This window comes from Zalophus californianus, chromosome 9 (genome assembly GCF_009762305.2).
Source record: "Zalophus californianus isolate mZalCal1 chromosome 9, mZalCal1.pri.v2, whole genome shotgun sequence".
NCBI classification, from domain to species: Eukaryota; Metazoa; Chordata; class Mammalia; order Carnivora; family Otariidae; genus Zalophus; species Zalophus californianus.
Genome location: NC_045603.1, coordinates 77,958,628 through 77,975,822, shown reverse-complemented (window position 1 = coordinate 77,975,822; position 17,195 = coordinate 77,958,628). Strand labels below are relative to the sequence as shown.

General features: G+C 40.3%; 1 long non-coding RNA gene across 1 annotated transcript in view; it reads right to left on the bottom strand.

The window, feature by feature from the left end:
• Positions 1-14,336, bottom strand: part of LOC113921268 — a 30,917-nt gene extending 16,581 nt beyond the window's left edge. The window contains exon 1 of the long non-coding RNA XR_003519619.1: positions 14,195-14,336. This is a non-coding gene — a long non-coding RNA (uncharacterized LOC113921268). The remainder of the gene's footprint in view (positions 1-14,194) is intronic.
• Positions 14,337-17,195: the final 2,859 nt, after the last annotated feature.

Genomic DNA, 17,195 nt, shown 5'->3' with positions numbered 1-17,195 from the left:
GCGCTCTCTCTCTCTCTCTTTCTCTCAAATATATAAATAAAATCTTAAAATATATATGTATATAATAACCAAAGATGAAAGAAGAAATCAAAAACTTAAATAACACTATAATAACTATTAAATAAATAAACTCAGTAAATAAATACCTTCACTGGAAGTAAACTCCAGACCAAGAAAGGTTACCAATGAATTTTAACAAATATTCACGAAGAAATAATGCTATTTTTACACCAACAGAGAAGAAAAAAGAGTGTGGAAGAGCTTCTTATTTTTATTTTATAAGACCAGCAGAACCTTTATACCATAACTTGACAAAGACATTGTGGGAGGCAGGGGATCACAGACAAATCTAACTCATGAACATAGAAGGAAAATTCTTAAAACAGTGTATGAGCAAGTCATGCCAAGGTTAATACATCATGACTAATTTGGGTTTACACCAAAGAAGCAAAGGTGGTTTAACATTAAAAAATAAATCGGTATACTTCACCATATTAAGAGAATTATGAAGGAAAAAATACGGTTATCTCAATATTTGCAAAAAAAAAATTTGAAAATATTCAATATATATAATTTGTGATTTTTAAAAATTCCTAGTGAACTTAAGTTAACTTTCTTAATCTGATTAACAGTGCCTACAAAAAACCTTCAGCAGACACCGTTATGTTATGGTAATAAATTTTGAAATTTCCCTTTGAGATCAGGAACAAGAATAAAGATGCTCATTATCAACTTCTCAAAATCATCCTGGAAGTGCTAGAAGGATAAGTGCTATAAGAAAAATAAGTTAGAGGTGTAAAGATTGAAAGAGAAAAAAACAAATTCTTCTTTTCACAGACAATGAGATTATACAGAAAATTCAAAATAATAAGCAGCTTTTCAAAATTGCTGGGTAAAGATCGATATACAAAAAATCAATTGCATTGTGTTGAATTGCAACTAACCAAATGGGAGGCCGAAGTTTTAAGATGTCATTTACAGTAGTACCAAATAACCAAGTTATTTGATAGGAATATCAATTATGCACTTTTATTCTAGGAAACTACTATGAGTTTTGAGGTACCTCAACACCTGCAGAAAAAGTATGCCCTCAATTAGGAATAAATCTAAAGAAAGCCATGTGTCTACACAGAAATATATAAAGTATACAGCACGAAACCTAAATAAATCAAAGAAAACCTAAATAAATAAATAGATGGATATATCATGCTTATGAAATGGAAGAATTATGTTAAGATGTCAATTCTCCCCAAACTGATCATAATGGTTTAATGCAATCCCCCCCACCCAAAAAAATCTGGAAGCATTTTTTTAATAATTTTGGTGGATCTTGAAAGGCTGAATCTAAAACTTACATTAAAATGTTAACAAAGTCAAAGCTATTCAAGAGCTATTTGAGGGAAACTCCGGTAAAAGGATTTGTTCTCCCAAACACCAGATACCGAGACGTATTATAAAGTGGCAGTAATTAACACAGTGTGATATAGGCTCAAGGATTAACAAATAGATCTCTGGAAAAAATGAGAGAGTCTGCACAGACCCTCCCATATGTAGACACTACATTGAAGACAACGGTGTTACTATAGAACCACGGAAAAATAATAATCTTTTTGATAAGTAGTGCTGGGACAATTAGACCTATGTACAGACAAACTGAAACATCCTCTACATCAAATTATATGCAAATATCCATTTAAGTAGATTGTAGATCTAAACATGAAAGGCAAAACAACAATGTTCTAAAGTAAAATACTGGAGAGTATATGCATAACCCAACGGAGGGAAAGATTTCTTAACCAGAGCATAAAAAGCATTATCCTTGAAGGAAAAAAAAAAAAATAGCAAATTGGACTGTATTAAAAGTAAAAACTTTAATTTTTCAAAAGACATCAAGAGAGTGAGAAAGGCAAGCCACAGAAAGAAAGACAATATTTACAGTCTTTAAACTAACAAAGGGTTCATATCCAGGATATAGAGAGAAGTCCTACAAATCAATAAAAAGACAATCCGTTTGATAGAAAAATGATCGAAACAATACTTCACAAGTGGCCAATAAACATATAATAAATGCTCAACTTCATTGTCACCAGGGAAGCGCAAATTAAAACCATAATGCGATACCACTACACACTTGCCAGGATGGCTAAAACGAAAAAGACTTCGAATAACAGCTGCTGATGGGGATGGAGACAACTGGAACTCAGTGCTGGTGGAAGTGTAGAGCGTATAACCACCTCAGAAAACTGCTAGTACCTATTAAAGCTGAACATAACACATATCCTGTAATCCAACAATTCTACTCCACAGAAACGCAAGCACGTATGCACCAAAAGATTGGAACAAGAATATTCATAACACCGTTATTCATCAGAGCTCTAGCTGAAAACTTTCCAAATATCCAGTTATGATATAGTCTTCCCTGGGAAATCTATTCATCATTGAAAACAAGTGACCTATGGTTACTTGCATAACTTAAGTGAACTTCACGAATATATTATTGAGTGAAAAAAAAGTCAGACACAAAAGAATATCCACTACATTACTGTAGTGTAGACTTAACAGTCAGGACACACTCAGAGTAAACGACCAGATGTGTTCTAGATTACCCAGATAGTTCAAGGTTTCTTAAAGTAACTCAGGAAAAAAAAAAAAATCAGTTTTCTTGATCATTGTGTGAAAAACACTGTTTCCATTTGATAAATCTAAAGTAGAGTATAGATCTTTTCCCTAGAGGGCATTGTGCATGCTTGGTTAGCAGACTTGGAGAAGAAAAAAAAAAAGAGCATAATAATATTTTGTGTCATAGTTGGAATCAAGTCCAAATCTTGATTCTACCATTTACCAGCTATGAGATTTTAGGCAAGTTACTTACCTTCTCTGTGTCTCAATTAATTCATCTGTAAACAACAACAACAGTAGCAACAACAAAACAACTGATAACATTTACCTGACAAGATTGTTGGAAGAGTTAAATCATACAATAGAGGCAAAGTACGTAAAGCTCCTAGTATTTAACAGTCACTTAATGACACTCAGTAAGTGGGTGATAAAATTGTTATTATACACTTGGGTGCTTTAACAGTTAAGTTCATGAAAAGGAAGAGAAATAATATTCCCTAAGTCTATTATGTTTCAGGTACCACATCAGCCTATTTCTATATTTTAGTTAATCCACAAGATAATGCTATTGAGTAAAGATAATTCCTAACTGATAATATTAGGGAAACATCATAGGAGAAGTTAAATAACTTGCCCAGGATCGAACAGCTTGCTTTGGAATAAAAGCCTCTTTTTCATAAATATTTTGAATGTCATTTGTCTGGCAGTAAATTTGACACCTTCTCCATGTGTACCTGTCCTTCTGTTTTATAAAGTAGCCCCCCATTTCTTTTCAGGGTCAAGAAAACTCTCAGACTCCATTTTTTTTTTCACTTGGCTTCACATTTCTTACCTACTGTGTATCTGAATAGCCGACCTCTCCCCCAACCCCCGATCATTTCCTTGTGGATCCAGATCTACAATTAGACTCATAAGTAGAAGGGGTGAGATGGATAGGAGGGGACATTCTATTAGAGGCTTTTTACATGTGCCCCTCTAAGGGATAAAGGTAAATGGATTCACACCTTTGAAGAGAAATTACACTTATCCATCCCTGATTTACACCACCACCACTCCTCCCCCGGCCCCCCAGCACAAAACATTTGGCTGTTATTTGGGGATTGATTTAAATTAGCCTCTAAGTACAACTCAAAGCTTAAAGAATAATGAGGTTCTAATATCCCCAGGACCCTACGAGGGAGTCAAATTCAAAGAAACAGGAACTAAGAACAAGAAAATGTGACCTGGAGGGTCCTTCCCATCTCTATTAAGAAAAATAAATGCAATATTTTGCCTCCATGAAAAGTAAGGGACACAAGCTTGAGGGACCGAATTCTATAATGTATTAAGGATCATCTCAGTGGTGAGGTAAAGGAAAACCAATCATGGCATCTCCACTACCTCGGCTGAGGCTGCTCTCCAGAAAGGCTGCCCAGTTTTCCTATGGTGAAAGGGGAAGGGGCTAGCACACATATCGTACAAGCATAACCATAATGGACACCGATTCAAGCTCTAAAAATGAATGAGCCAATTCTGACTTCTTGAAGTTCCTAAAATTTCTAAGCATGGAGCATCTAAGATGTCAATTTTCTAGGCTTTTCTTTCTATAAAAGAAATTAAATCATGCCACTGGTCACCTAAATTATATAATTAATTTTTAATGTAAAATAATCATCAAGGTTGTATTGTTTTTTGGTTTATTTGTTTACATATTTTATTTATTTTTATTGAAGTATCATTGATACACAGTGTTACATTTGTTTCGGGTGTAAGGATGTCTTGTCCATACTGTTGTTAAGCATGGTAATTGAACTAGTTTCTTCTATAACCAGTTTGGCCACATTGTTATAATCAAAACCTATAGAGAATCAGGTAGTTTAAGCAAATCAGAACCCCCAAAATCAACATTTTCAAAACAAATAGATCAGTGGGTGATCATTCATTTCACAAAAGTTTGTTTTTCTAAAGCATCCACCATAGGATTTCTTCTTTAAATAGAAGAGCTGTCTGGTGGCATTTAAAGTATGATTTAAAAAAAAAACTTTTTTTTTTTTTTTTTTTTTTAACACCGGGAACTCAAACCAAGTGAAATATCAGGTCGGTCAAGTTGGGTTTGGAGAGTGTTTTGATGTTCTGGTTTTGTTCCATTTCAATTGCTTTAGAAAAATTTATAATGTCAGTCATAGCTCAGACTGACTCACAGAGGCTTTTTGGAGGGAGTAGGGTTGAGATTGTTCATAGTGCCACAGAAAAGAATCATTCGGAGTTTTAATTTCTTTCAGACTTTTTTAGATCTATTAATGGAATTCCTCCTACTCTTTAGCTCATAGTTTGATTTTGGTAAACACTCTTAATTTACATATAACTTTTTGGAAAAGGAAACTTCTTGGCCTAAAATGAAGTAAATCTGAAACACAAACTAATCCTTCTACCCTCTGTAAAAGTAGAAGCCAACAAAAAACTGTAATTTTTATAATGATATTAGGTATCCATGAGTGGTACTCGATCTTTTCCTCTAAACTGAACAACCCAAATGCCATTAACATTTACCCATAATTCCTGTCTTCAATTTCTTCCATCTTTTGGTAGTTTTTCTCTAAATCATCTTTATCTATCTTATCTTTAAGTGTAAATCAAATTTGCAGTTAATATGTTAGTAACAGCAAATTTCTGAGTATATGAGAAAAAGCTCATTTTGCCAGTCTCTCTCTGTTCAATTCTATGCCATAGACTGTCTTAACTTTTTCCTTTTATTTTTCTGCCTTTAAAAAAAATAATAATAATAAGGTAATTCAGGGGCGCCCAGGTGACTCAGTCAGTTAAGCATCTGCCTTCGGCTCAACTCATGGTCTCAGTGTCCTGGGATTGAGTCCCAAGTTGGGCCCCTGCTCAGCAGGGAGTCTGCTTCTTCCTCTTCCTCTGTCCCTCCCCCTGCTTGTGCTCTCTCCCTCACTCTCACTCTCCCTCAAATAAATAAGATATTTATTTAAAAAAAGTAACTCAAATATATGTTTTATTTCTAGATCATTTTCAGATTGGTTTGTGTATTTCATTGTTTGGATTAAATCCTTGAACTTCTTTTCATTAACCATCATTCCATTATGAATATTGTGTACTTCTCCTTTTAAAAAACAATCTTCCAGGATCTTTATGATCAATATCTTATTAGAGCATCATCTAGAAGTCTTTTGAGCTAATTTCTGCACTTATCCTTCATGTCATTGGAGAGCAGATGGGATACCAGCAGCCTGAAATCGGCAGTGATAACCCCCTGCCCTATCCTCCCCAGTCACAGATCAGCTTTGTTGTTTGAATGGAGAGACGAGAATGTCCCTGCTGAAGAGCATGGATTTTGGAACAAGCAGACCTGGGTTTGGGTCACAGCTCTGCTACATTGTCACCATGTGACCTTGGGATATTGACTTAACTGGTCCAAAGCCTCAATTTCTGCCTCTTTGATGGGATCATTGAATTACTAGGATGAATAAATGACATAAATGTCATCTCTATGGAAACTGCTAATACATAGCACATCATCAACATCATTTTTATTATTTTTGCCATCATCTGCTTTTTGCTCTGTGGCAAAAAGTGTTATGAGAATATATAAGTCTGGTAGAGAAGACAATGAGAAATTCTCTGGGGAGCACATGAGCAGAGAAGTCTGACTGTCTCTGAAATTTCTGGGAGATTTTCAAATCCTCTGCTTCTCCATGAGATGCTTTTGCTTACACTGACTTACCAAGGTGGATGATGTAGAGCGTAAGACAGCATCATTATGCTTGCCATCATTTAAAGGCATTAATTCACAGTCATTTTCCCAAAAAAAGTACCACGCTGGTGCCTACCCTCTCAGAGCACAACTGATATCATCTACACTGATGAGCCAAAGAAAAAGCCCACCCAGAGCTCCATTACTGGAGTAGCCATAGGAGAGTATAAATCAATACCTATGCTCTATCGAGTAGTTTGGGAAGTGGGGCGGGAGTATAGTATAAGCAAAGAAATCCATAGGCATCTGTGGGTCAAAAGAAGAAACAGTCTTCTTCTTTATAGGAAAAGACTGCCTTCAAGTTTTCTTCGTGTGATGGTTGATGGTGCCAGGAAATCACACTGCTTTACATTGAATAAAGACTATGTGTTTACAGAACCATGGGTCCCAACACCAATTGCTACGCGTTGGAATAAAACCTGTTTTCTGCGGATCTAACCAGAAACTCCAATTGAAACTACTCAACTTTTTGGGAAATGTAGCGGTATTTAGAATTCTACTTAACAAATTTAGTAATTATGCTAAACCTTCATGAGTCATGGTAAAGAGATTTCAGTCTAAAGTCTCGGACTCTGCACTTAGTTTATACTCACTATTACTCAGCGACTTGCTGGGTATAGTTATGGTTTCTGAGCCCTTAAGGATTAGGTGTACAGGCATTTTGATAATGTGCTCCTTTATTCTTGGAACTCACTACGTGCCTTCTCCACCTCAACGAGAGTGTTTTTGTCTATATAGTCTAGTCCATAATCCTGGGATGTCTTTCTTCCCTGTCTTTTGGCATCTATTCATGCTTCATATTAAAAAATAAATGCATTCTTGGGGTGCCTGGGTGGCTCAGTCAGTTAAGCAACTGACTCTTGGTTTTGGCTCAGGTCATGATCTCAGGGTCCTAAGAGTGAGCCCCATGTGGGGCTCTGCACTCAGTGCGGAGTCTGCTGGAGATCTTTTCCCCTCCTCTCCCCCCCTCCACTCTTCCCCCTGCTCTCTCCCTCTCCCTCCGTCCCTCTCTCTCTCAAATAAATAAATAAGTAAATAAATAAATAAACACAAATAAAAATAAAATGTGTTCTTTCAGAGAGAGCATTCCATGACCCCCTAGCTGAGCAGAATCAAGAGTTCCTACTGGGCATTTCTTCTACACTTTTTTTAATGGACATATGGTTGGCACACTAGTTACATTAGTCCCAGGTGTACGACATAGTGATTCACCATCTCTGTACATTATGCTGTGTGCACCACAAGTGTAGCTGCCATCTGTTGCCAATACCTATTACAGGTATCACTATTACAACACCATTGACTATATTCCCTATGCTGTAGCTTTCATTCCCACGACTCCCTCATTCCATGACTGGAAGCCCGTACCACCCCCTTCACCCATTTTGCCTACTCCATGTTGTTTATACACCTATCTGACTTATTTATTTAATGTGACTTGTGCGGTACTAATACCGGTAGGGGCATTTATGGGCAGCTCAAGCAGGGACCAGAAGAGGAGGCCCCTATGAGGGCCAGCAGTAACAGGGATCTCAGTGGATTTTGACGAAGCCGGAAGGCATGACCACAGTGAACTGATGCGAGAGAGAACCAAAACGGTGTTTGCAACATGGGGGTCAATGGTTTAGTGAGCGGGTCACTCCCGGATACCACTGAGTAATCTGAAAGGAAATAGAGCCAATGAAAAACTCTTTTGTGAGAATCATTTTGATCCTATTCTAACCCCTGGAAAACACTGGATGTATTTATGAATTCTTTTTTCCCTTTTAAATTGCAATTCTTGGAGGCAGGGAATGTTTTTTCTTTCTAAGTCTGGGTTGTGGTCTTGCACATAGAAGCTGCTCAGAAAAATCTATATTGAATTACATTATTTCAATCAGCTTTTTTGAATATTAGACCAGTTAGGGTATTACTTTAAGAATTTCTAGGAGTTGTTCATCATAAGAAAAAGATCAATGGTGATTTTCAATATTTCTCAGACTTTGAAATGTGCTTTGGCTTACATGCCAAACAAACTAGAAAACAAGAACATTTGAGGTTTTACTTCTCTTTCTTCCTGCGCACTGATTAAATTTAATTTCCTATTGTCAGTTTCTCGTCCTTTCTTCCAAAATTGCCTTCAGAAAACATAGCTGTTTTTGGCATAGCTCTTTGTACATGGAACTTTTCTATTCAACTCTGAGCATAAGAATCACTTCATTAAATAATAATAAATATCCCTAATTTATATATCACTTTACACTTGTAATACACAGACATGTATTCTCTCATATGACTGTTAAACCAACTCTCTTTAAACAAACAGGGTAACTATTATTGAATCCATTATCTGTGTGGAAGCTGAAATCATTAGAAACCAGTAAGTCAGAGTTCAAACTAGGTCTTCTGTCTCCATATTTATATTCTTTCCACTGCACCAGAAGACATCACATCCTGGTACTTTCCCTCAAACTTTGCTCTGGGAACATCTAGAAAGCACTTGTGAGCTCAGGTTTCCTATTCACCGCCATCTCTCTCTTGACCACATCCCTTCAAACTCTGCCCTTTGCTGATTTTGACCTCTGAGTGTCTCTGGACTTACATAATGGATTTGTTCTTCCCAGGGTAACCAAGTAAAATATAACAAATACAAGGAACAGCGGAGTGGGCAAACACAAATACGTATTGGCCTATTAAATCATCTATTCCCAAGAACAATGGTTCACAGAAATTGGAGATGGAAAAGACCTATGAGGTCATCTTATCCGCTCCCGTGCCAAAGCAGGTTCAAGCCCAGAATACTGACAGCCAAGTTGTCATTTTGTTTCCAGCCCTGCCTTTGAGGCTCTAGATTGTATCTGCTGCTGGAATCTGTTGGAGGGGAAACAGCAAAGTGATCTCCAAGTTGGAGCATAACTGGGGGTCCCAAGGGCCTTACTGCTCTGTGCAGAGGACAGTGCACTTGGAATCTACTGATCCTCCCCTAATGGATGTGGTCCTGATCAGAAGTGATTCCTGCAGAAGCTTTCACAGGTAACTGGCTGAGAATGCAAGTCTGAACTAATAAAAGGCCCACAAGCTTGAATCCTTTCTGGTCAGAATTGACCAATGGGAATGTCCTACTGCAGGCAGTTTGAATCACGAGGAAACCTGCCAAAATCAGTGCCTTGATTTTTTTTCTCTGTCATTTCCTAATTAATCGCTGAGGCAGATTGGTCAGGCAGCTGGAGTGCTGAACATTGTGAGAGACCCCTAAGTGTCCCCTAAAAACATCGCTGTTTGAAGAGCAACATTAACATATAGAAACATCCTTTATGTGGCCCTTCTCACAGCAACCGTTCTTATTTGAGAGAAGATTTCATTAAATATTACTGAAAGGAAGAAGATAACATGTTCTGAAGGTATAAAGAGAATACTGTGCTGAGAGCTTTACAAAAAGGGATAATATAATAAAATAAAATAAAATAAACACACAAAAACAAAAAGGCATAATAACCAAGTTCAAATCTAATCACTCACCAGCCACGTGACCCGCGGCAAGGTACTTCCCTCTTTCCCTTATAAAATAAGAGCGTCAAACCACATTGCCTCTAAGACGTTTTCTACGTCTAAACCTGACAAAAGAGCCCCAAATAACTATTTATTTTAAACAAAGTCTTCGGAAAAATGACTCTTCTTTTTCTCTGATTTGTCAAAATGCCCTCAACCTGACCTAGGAGGGGAACTTGGAACGTTAAGAGAATGGACCTCCTTTTTATGCTTTGGTTTTCAGAACTTGATCACATTAGTGCCTTCTATGAAGAAAGATTTTAAAGAACAGACAGTAAGTTTAGAAACTGTATGAGTTTGAATTCCTACGGAAGCTTTGGGCAGGAATGAGCTCCAAAAGCGGTACTCTCTCTCCATCCCCCTTCCTCACCATCCCTTCCCAGACCCAGCAGGTCTGTGCCACCTTTGCGAAACACTTCTTTCTTTTATACCCCAGGCATAAGTTCCTGGCTCATTGAGAAATTGTTTAATTGTGGCCTCAGTAGAGATAAAGACTTACCTCTTTCAGTAATCCATCTTTAGTCAAAATTGTGTGTTTTAACCCAGCTCCCTGGGGCGCCCAGGTGGCTCAGTTGGTTAAGTCTACCTTTGGCTCAAGTCATGATTCCGGGGTCCTGGGATCCAGCCATGTACTGGGTTCCCTGCTCAGCGGGGAGTCTGTTTCTACACACTCCTTCTGCCCCTCCCCCCCACTTGTGCTCTCTTTCTCAAATACATAAATAAATGCTTAAAAAAAAAAAAGAAAAAAAACTCAGCTTCGTTTGAGGGCCAAGTTGTAAAAGTTCCTTCTTACTTGTCCCTCTTCCTTTCTTTTGTCACTTTTAGGTCACTGTTTTCATGATACAAAGCCTCTTTGTTTCCCTGAATTGCTCAGTCCTCCCTGAAGCAGCCTCTACCCCACTCCATCCCTCAGCTTCCTTTCCTTCTGCCCTCCTCCCATGGCCTTACTGTCCCTTGATCATTTGTCAACAGCTGAATTGTTAAATAAGCTATCAGTATACCTCAGGGCTTCAGAATTTCAGGGAAGATTCACCTCACTCCCTTCGGGCCCCAGTTGCTCTATTCCTGAATTATCAGGTGCAGAATACAGTCCGCCTGCTCTTCACTGGCCGACAGCTGATAAAATAATACATTCCACTTGCACAGATTATTTTTTATGCTCTCACTTGTTTTTGTTAATAGGAAAAAGAGGATAGAGTATTGAGAATGAGAGAAAGAAGAAGAAAATGGAAAAACTGAGTAAATGTTTTCTCAGTTCATCTTTGAGCAAATTAAGAAAAGCTGAATCAAAGTATAACTTGCCCTTTACTTGAACCCCTGAATTTGCTCAGGGATAAAAAGGACTGACATAATTGTATCAGAGTGAACTGGTAAATGTTCAAAGTGGGCAAAAATTAGGCAATAAAGTTCTGTATGAGAGGCCAGAGTTGGGGAATGACAGCCCTGGGTACAAGGAGCGTCACATATCCCAAGTACGTACTGACACGCATTTGGAAGACTTGAGAAGGTAGGAGCCAATGTTAATGATGCTGTAGGAGAAAAAGTATCAGAAAAGCCTCTGGGTTCTGTGCTGCAAATGCCTTTAGTACCTTTGATGGGTCTGTTAACCTTCTCAGCACCATTTCTTAAACAAGTGTGAGAGCCCAATTACACATCACTCAGTGGTGAGAATTAAGCTTGATTCTTTTAGGATCCTCCTCTGCCCTTGCTGCTCAGTTCGACTGCTTTAATCCATGTGTTTGGGCATTGGAACTGGGAAAGAGATTTTTTTTTAAATTTCAACATTTAGATTTAAATATTTGAAAAGAGGAAGAAAAGATCAGTCAAGTATTACCATCACTAGCCATTCACTCACACACACACACACACACACACACACACACACACACACACACACAGAACTTGGTCACAATCTACTTGATATTCAAAGGGTGATCCCTGGACCAGAAGCATGAGCCTCACCGGGCACTTGTTAGAAATGCAGACTCTTGGGATTCCTGGGTGTCTCAGTCGGTTAAGCATCTGCCTTCGGCTCAGGTCATGATCCCAGGGTCCTGGGATTGAGTCCTGCATCAGGCTCCCTGCTCGGCGAGGAGTCTGCTTCTCCCTCTGCCTGCCTCTCTCTCTCTCTCTCTCACTATCTCCCTCTCTCTCTCTCTCTGGCAAGGCTCAGAAGCTGCATTTTCACACGAAGCCCAGGTGAATTATTTGAGAAGCAGTATCCTAGAGCCATCCTAAAAAGTGGAAAGAAGGGCACCATATAATGACATAGAAGGGAGGCATGTAACTGGGGGGATTATGGTGAATTGGAGAACATTTGCTTAACCTTACTTTCAGCCTGTGTTGAGAATAAAGTAGGACAGTAATCAACACATTGCACTTTGTTGTCTTTAAGGCAAGTCTGAATTTGTCACTCTCACCCTAAAAGCTCAACCTGAAATGCCAATAGGTGCCTCCAGCAGAACAATGGTGTTTCACACACAATTGCAGAAATCACCCAGGAAGGCTTTCCTCAGGCAATACCACTGGGTCTCACCTTCTGGTACCCAGTCCAATCAGTGTTGTTTTTCTAAGAATAAAAGAAACCTTTAGTTAAAAGTAAGCAGAAGCATCAGCACGTGTTGCTCTCTAGTTGCTAATTGAGACAATCATACACGATTTAAGTGTAAAATGAAAAGAAATGCCATTTGGTATCTTTTTCACTAAATAGTTTTCAACTGCTGTTTAAGCTAATTGCTTTATTTCCATAGAAACAAAACTTACCACAAGCCTTTCCTTAAAGTCAAAATAGCCTTCCAGGGCTCCAAGGCTTCAGCAGTACTTTGAAGCTTAAGCACTGTTTGGCAGTGCTTCTTCTCCTTGCTAGTGAGACCTATATGCGAACCAGCCCGTTTGCGCTCTCTGTGCTCCAGATGTCCTAAGAGCTCCCCCCTGCTCGGCTGGGGCTTTGCTAGTTGGAGAACAAGCTTTTGGCGACAAGCCCCAAACATGAAAGCAAGCTCCCTCTCCACAGTCACCTATGCAGCAGGCAACAAGTTTCTCCCGATAACACCAGACATTCCAGCTTTCTTTTTTTCCCTTCAAGACCCCAAGCTCAGCTTGAGAGTTTCCTCAGTATTGATTTCTACACCAACGTCAATAGATATCTATACACTTTCCTTGCTTTTCCAGAGACTTCAGAAATTTGCTTTTAATTAAAGGAGACAGACCATTTTCCCCTCCTGAAGCTTTTTTTAAACAGGTCTTTCTATCAACCTAGAGGGTAGTTTCTCCACATGATGTTATAAAGCGTGTTTGTTTGAAGAAGTCTCCACTGGCACCACGTCTTGAGATGGCAAATTACAGGGAAATGTGTGTGTGTTGCTTTACTTCAACATAATTATTTGCTTGTAAAAATACTTGAGAGGGAGAAAAGTTTCATGAGGGTCTTTTCAAGATCAGAGATCTCAGCAATAGGATTGGGATCATCTGGCCTGAAGACAAAATTCCTTCCCCTACAGAGGTTAAGAATATGTGCCCCGGAGTTGACGTCCGTGGTTCAAAGCCTGACTTTGCCAAAACTATTTTGGCAAATTGGGCAAATTACTTATCCGTATCTTGGTTTCCCCATCGAGATGATAAAGAGAACCTACTTATTAGTGTCATTGAGAAGACTGAATGAGTTAATATGCAGAGAACACCTAAAATACCTAGCATATAGCAAGCGCCACATAAATAATTACTATTATTAGTTGTAGGCTACCAGGAGGGAAAGAATGAAGCAATTTTCCTAATACATTCAGCGCTATACTTGAATACACCATAATTCTAGGCTTTGTATAATGTAGTTTATTATTATTTTTTTCATCTGACAGCATTGCCCTCAAGAAGTTTGAAGCATTTCATATTATCCTCCCACCAATTATCAAGGTAATATACACAAGCATCCTTCCTGGAATATGGGGAAACTGAGGAACTAATAGTATAGCTGACTTAATTATAGAAAAAAAACAAAGGTCAGCCTCTGCCCATCCCCTTTGATGCCCAGCCAAATAGTCTTTCAATTAAAAGACGCTTTCTTTAAAGCTAGTTCAAATCTGTTTTGACCTCGGAAGGGCCGAGAACTTCTGGCCTAGAATAGAGCTCTTCTATTACTTGAACTTGCCTACCAGTAAATAGTCCCATGGCTGGAAATCCCCTAAAAGGCTGAAAAACGAGATGACGGAGGCCTGCATGTGACTCAGAGGGCCTGAGCTCCGAGACAATCCTGCACAACAGAAATCAGAAACATTCTCAGTCTTTTATTTCCCTACTTACCCACAAAAAGGGGGCCAGCTCTTAGGTAACTGGGTGCAGAGTATACGGCTGCGAACAGGAATCTTTGAGAAACAGGAGGAGAAGACCTACATCATCTTCTAAGAAAGCAAACAGGATGAGAAAAAAAAAAAGGAGAAATGTCTTTACTCTCTCTGGGAATTCTTGGTTTACTGGAAAAACTGAATTGCTCGGCTGCCTCGCTGCTCTGGGTCCCTTGTTCCCTTTCCAAGGCCGTTGTTCTGTGCAGCATGATCCACATGCCCCAGAGCCAACCTTAACGAAGTTGGTGTTCCCCAGGAAAGGCTTTTGTGCAACACCCCCACACAAACCCTCTAGATAGTGGTGCTTCTGTGAACCGCATTCAAACTTCTGCCTTCCGTGAATGGAGGTGGAAATCGAGTGAGAACATGTTTCCTGGAGGGTGAGTTTGAGACCTCTTGCTTCTAGTGTCAGCCAAGACCAGACAGACAGAACAGGAGCTGAACTGGGGAGGGAAAAGAGAGGAACATAGAGCCGGGGAAACATCGCTGTTCCTAGCAACGGGTCCAATTAAAGTTTGGAGCGGAGGCTTCAGTTGGTTCTCATTTCATCGGAATCTGGTTTATGGCAATCTCGTGCCCAAGCCATTGTGCTTTGTCATCAGGGCCCCAAAGGCACTGCCAACTGCTCTTCCTGATGCATTGCTCGGGGCTGGAATACTGGGGCAGGCAGGTGAGGTGTGCGCCCTGGTCAGTTCCATGACCTTCACGTTTCCCCGACTGTACAAACAACCACCACAGTTTGGGAAACGGGTGTCTGCCTGGCTGCGAGGTGGCTGTCGCCAGCCCGGGGGTAGGGGGGCGGTGCTAGAGGCTGGGGCTCACTCAAACACCTCCAAGTACTTCTCAAATGTTTTGGGTTCGGTAAAACCCTAAAGTGTGTTTCGCCTGCTTGCTCCCCTCCTTTTCTCCAACCCCTGCGTATTTCAAGGGAAATTTAATCCATATGTTTCTGATACATTTACACTTAACTCATCAAAATATTGTTTTGTGAAAACCACTGGATGTCCAGGGCACTTTAGAAGTTCTTTCAATGGAACTTTTTAAAGCTTTTTTTTCTTAGAAACAGGAAGTCACGTTGGTGCCAAAAGTTGAAAGAGCTCGAACCTCAAAAAAAAAAAAAAAAAAAACAAACTTGGAATTCTATCTGGAGTTCCAAATCCACAGGTTTCCAGGGGGTTCTAAACTTGGCAAACCATCTCCTGTTTTGCAAGCCGAAGGCCTATGACAGAACCCAGTGTTAGGTTCTACATTCTACCCCTGAGCACACCCACTTCTCTGCTCCATTATGTGAGATTGAAAATGCACCCAGCGAGGGAATGATGGTGACTGCACCCCACAGAAAAGACAACCTTCGGTGTTTGGGTAGGACCATCACAACCTGCGCGGGAGGACCTGAGCTTCATCCGCGCCTTGGGGCGGGTTTGATCGTTTCAAGTGCCGGGGAAATTATAGGTTCCCCTGGATGCCTAAATCCTTGCTTTTTAAAAATAGAAAGTGAGAGATTTGGGCCAAAGGTGCTTTGTTGCTGCAGAGCCCAAATGAAAACGAGGGCCAGGAGCTTCAGTTGTAAAACCAGGAGCTGCAGTCTGAAGGACAGAACAAGGCTTTCCCCTCCTGGGGCGATAATTACCATGACTGCATCAAGGTCTTGCCAAGGGGACAGCTTGCAGGCCCTGCCCTCTCGTCCTCCTGCTACAGGTTTCATTTTCCTGCCCAGGGTCTCGAACTTAAGCCCATTAGAGACAAGTTTAGTCATCTGGTTTCTCCCAAAATTCGTCAGTCCTCTGTCAGCTTTGTACTTTAAGAATCTCGTAAAATCTATGTTACTGTCCTGACATGATTCTCTACAACCACTCCGCATGAAACCCTTTTCATCATGGTAAAAGACAGCTACTTTTTTTTTTTTTTTTTTTTTTGCTCAACTCTGGGGCCAACTCTAGCTCTTGTCCTCTAAGGCCCAAGGTGAAGGAGAGCTTTATATCCCACCTTTGCACCCCTCTTTCTGCAGACTGGCTTCCTAACCCAATGCCTTGATAAAGAATCCTCGCTGTTCTCTGCCTTAATCCTGAGCCACCTCAAGGTGACCAGGGAGGATTCAAAAGTTCCTATGAGCTTCCCCACTGAGCTCTCCCATCGTTGAATGGACTGAATGTTTGTGTCCCCCAAAAATCCATAGGTTGAAACTCTAATCCCAATGTGATGGTATTTGGAGGTGGGACCCTTGGGAAGTAATTGGGTCATGAGGGTGGAGCCTTCACAAATGAGATTAGTGCCCTTACAAAAGGGACCCAGAGAGATCCCTCACTCTCGTTCTGTCACATGAGGATGGACCAAGAAGTTAGCAGTCCACGACCAGAAGGAGCATCTGATCAGGCACTGTGATCCCAGCCTTCCAGCCCACAGAAGTGGGAGAAACAAATTCCTTCTGTTCATGGGCCACCAGGACTTTGTTAACAGCATCTCGAACCGACACGTGGCTTAAGAGGCAGATCTTCTGGGGTGCCTGGGTGTCTCAGTCATTAAGTGTCTGCCCTGCCTTCGGCTCAGGTCCTGATCCCAGGGTCCTGGGATCGAGCCCCACATCGGGCTCCCTGCTCCATGGGAAGCCTGCTTCTCCCTCTCCCACTCCGCCTGCTTGTGTTCCCTCTCACTGTGTCTCTCTCAGTCACATAAATAAATAAAATCTTAAAAAAAAAAAAAAAGGCAGCTCTTCCACAGGCAGCAGAGCACTAGCCTCTCTCTTTAGGAGACAGTTGCCAGCCCCTTCTGGAAGGAAGCAACTTCTTCTTCCTCGTGTCTCATCCCCATCCCACGTGTGCACCCAGAATTATATATATTGTCCACAGGTGTTTTGCCATCCATCAAAAACCATAACTTCCCACATGTGTCTCCTTCATTCAGAGCACAGCCAGGGGAAGTATGAACCACTTCGTCAACACCATTCCCGTGACTCCTTCTCT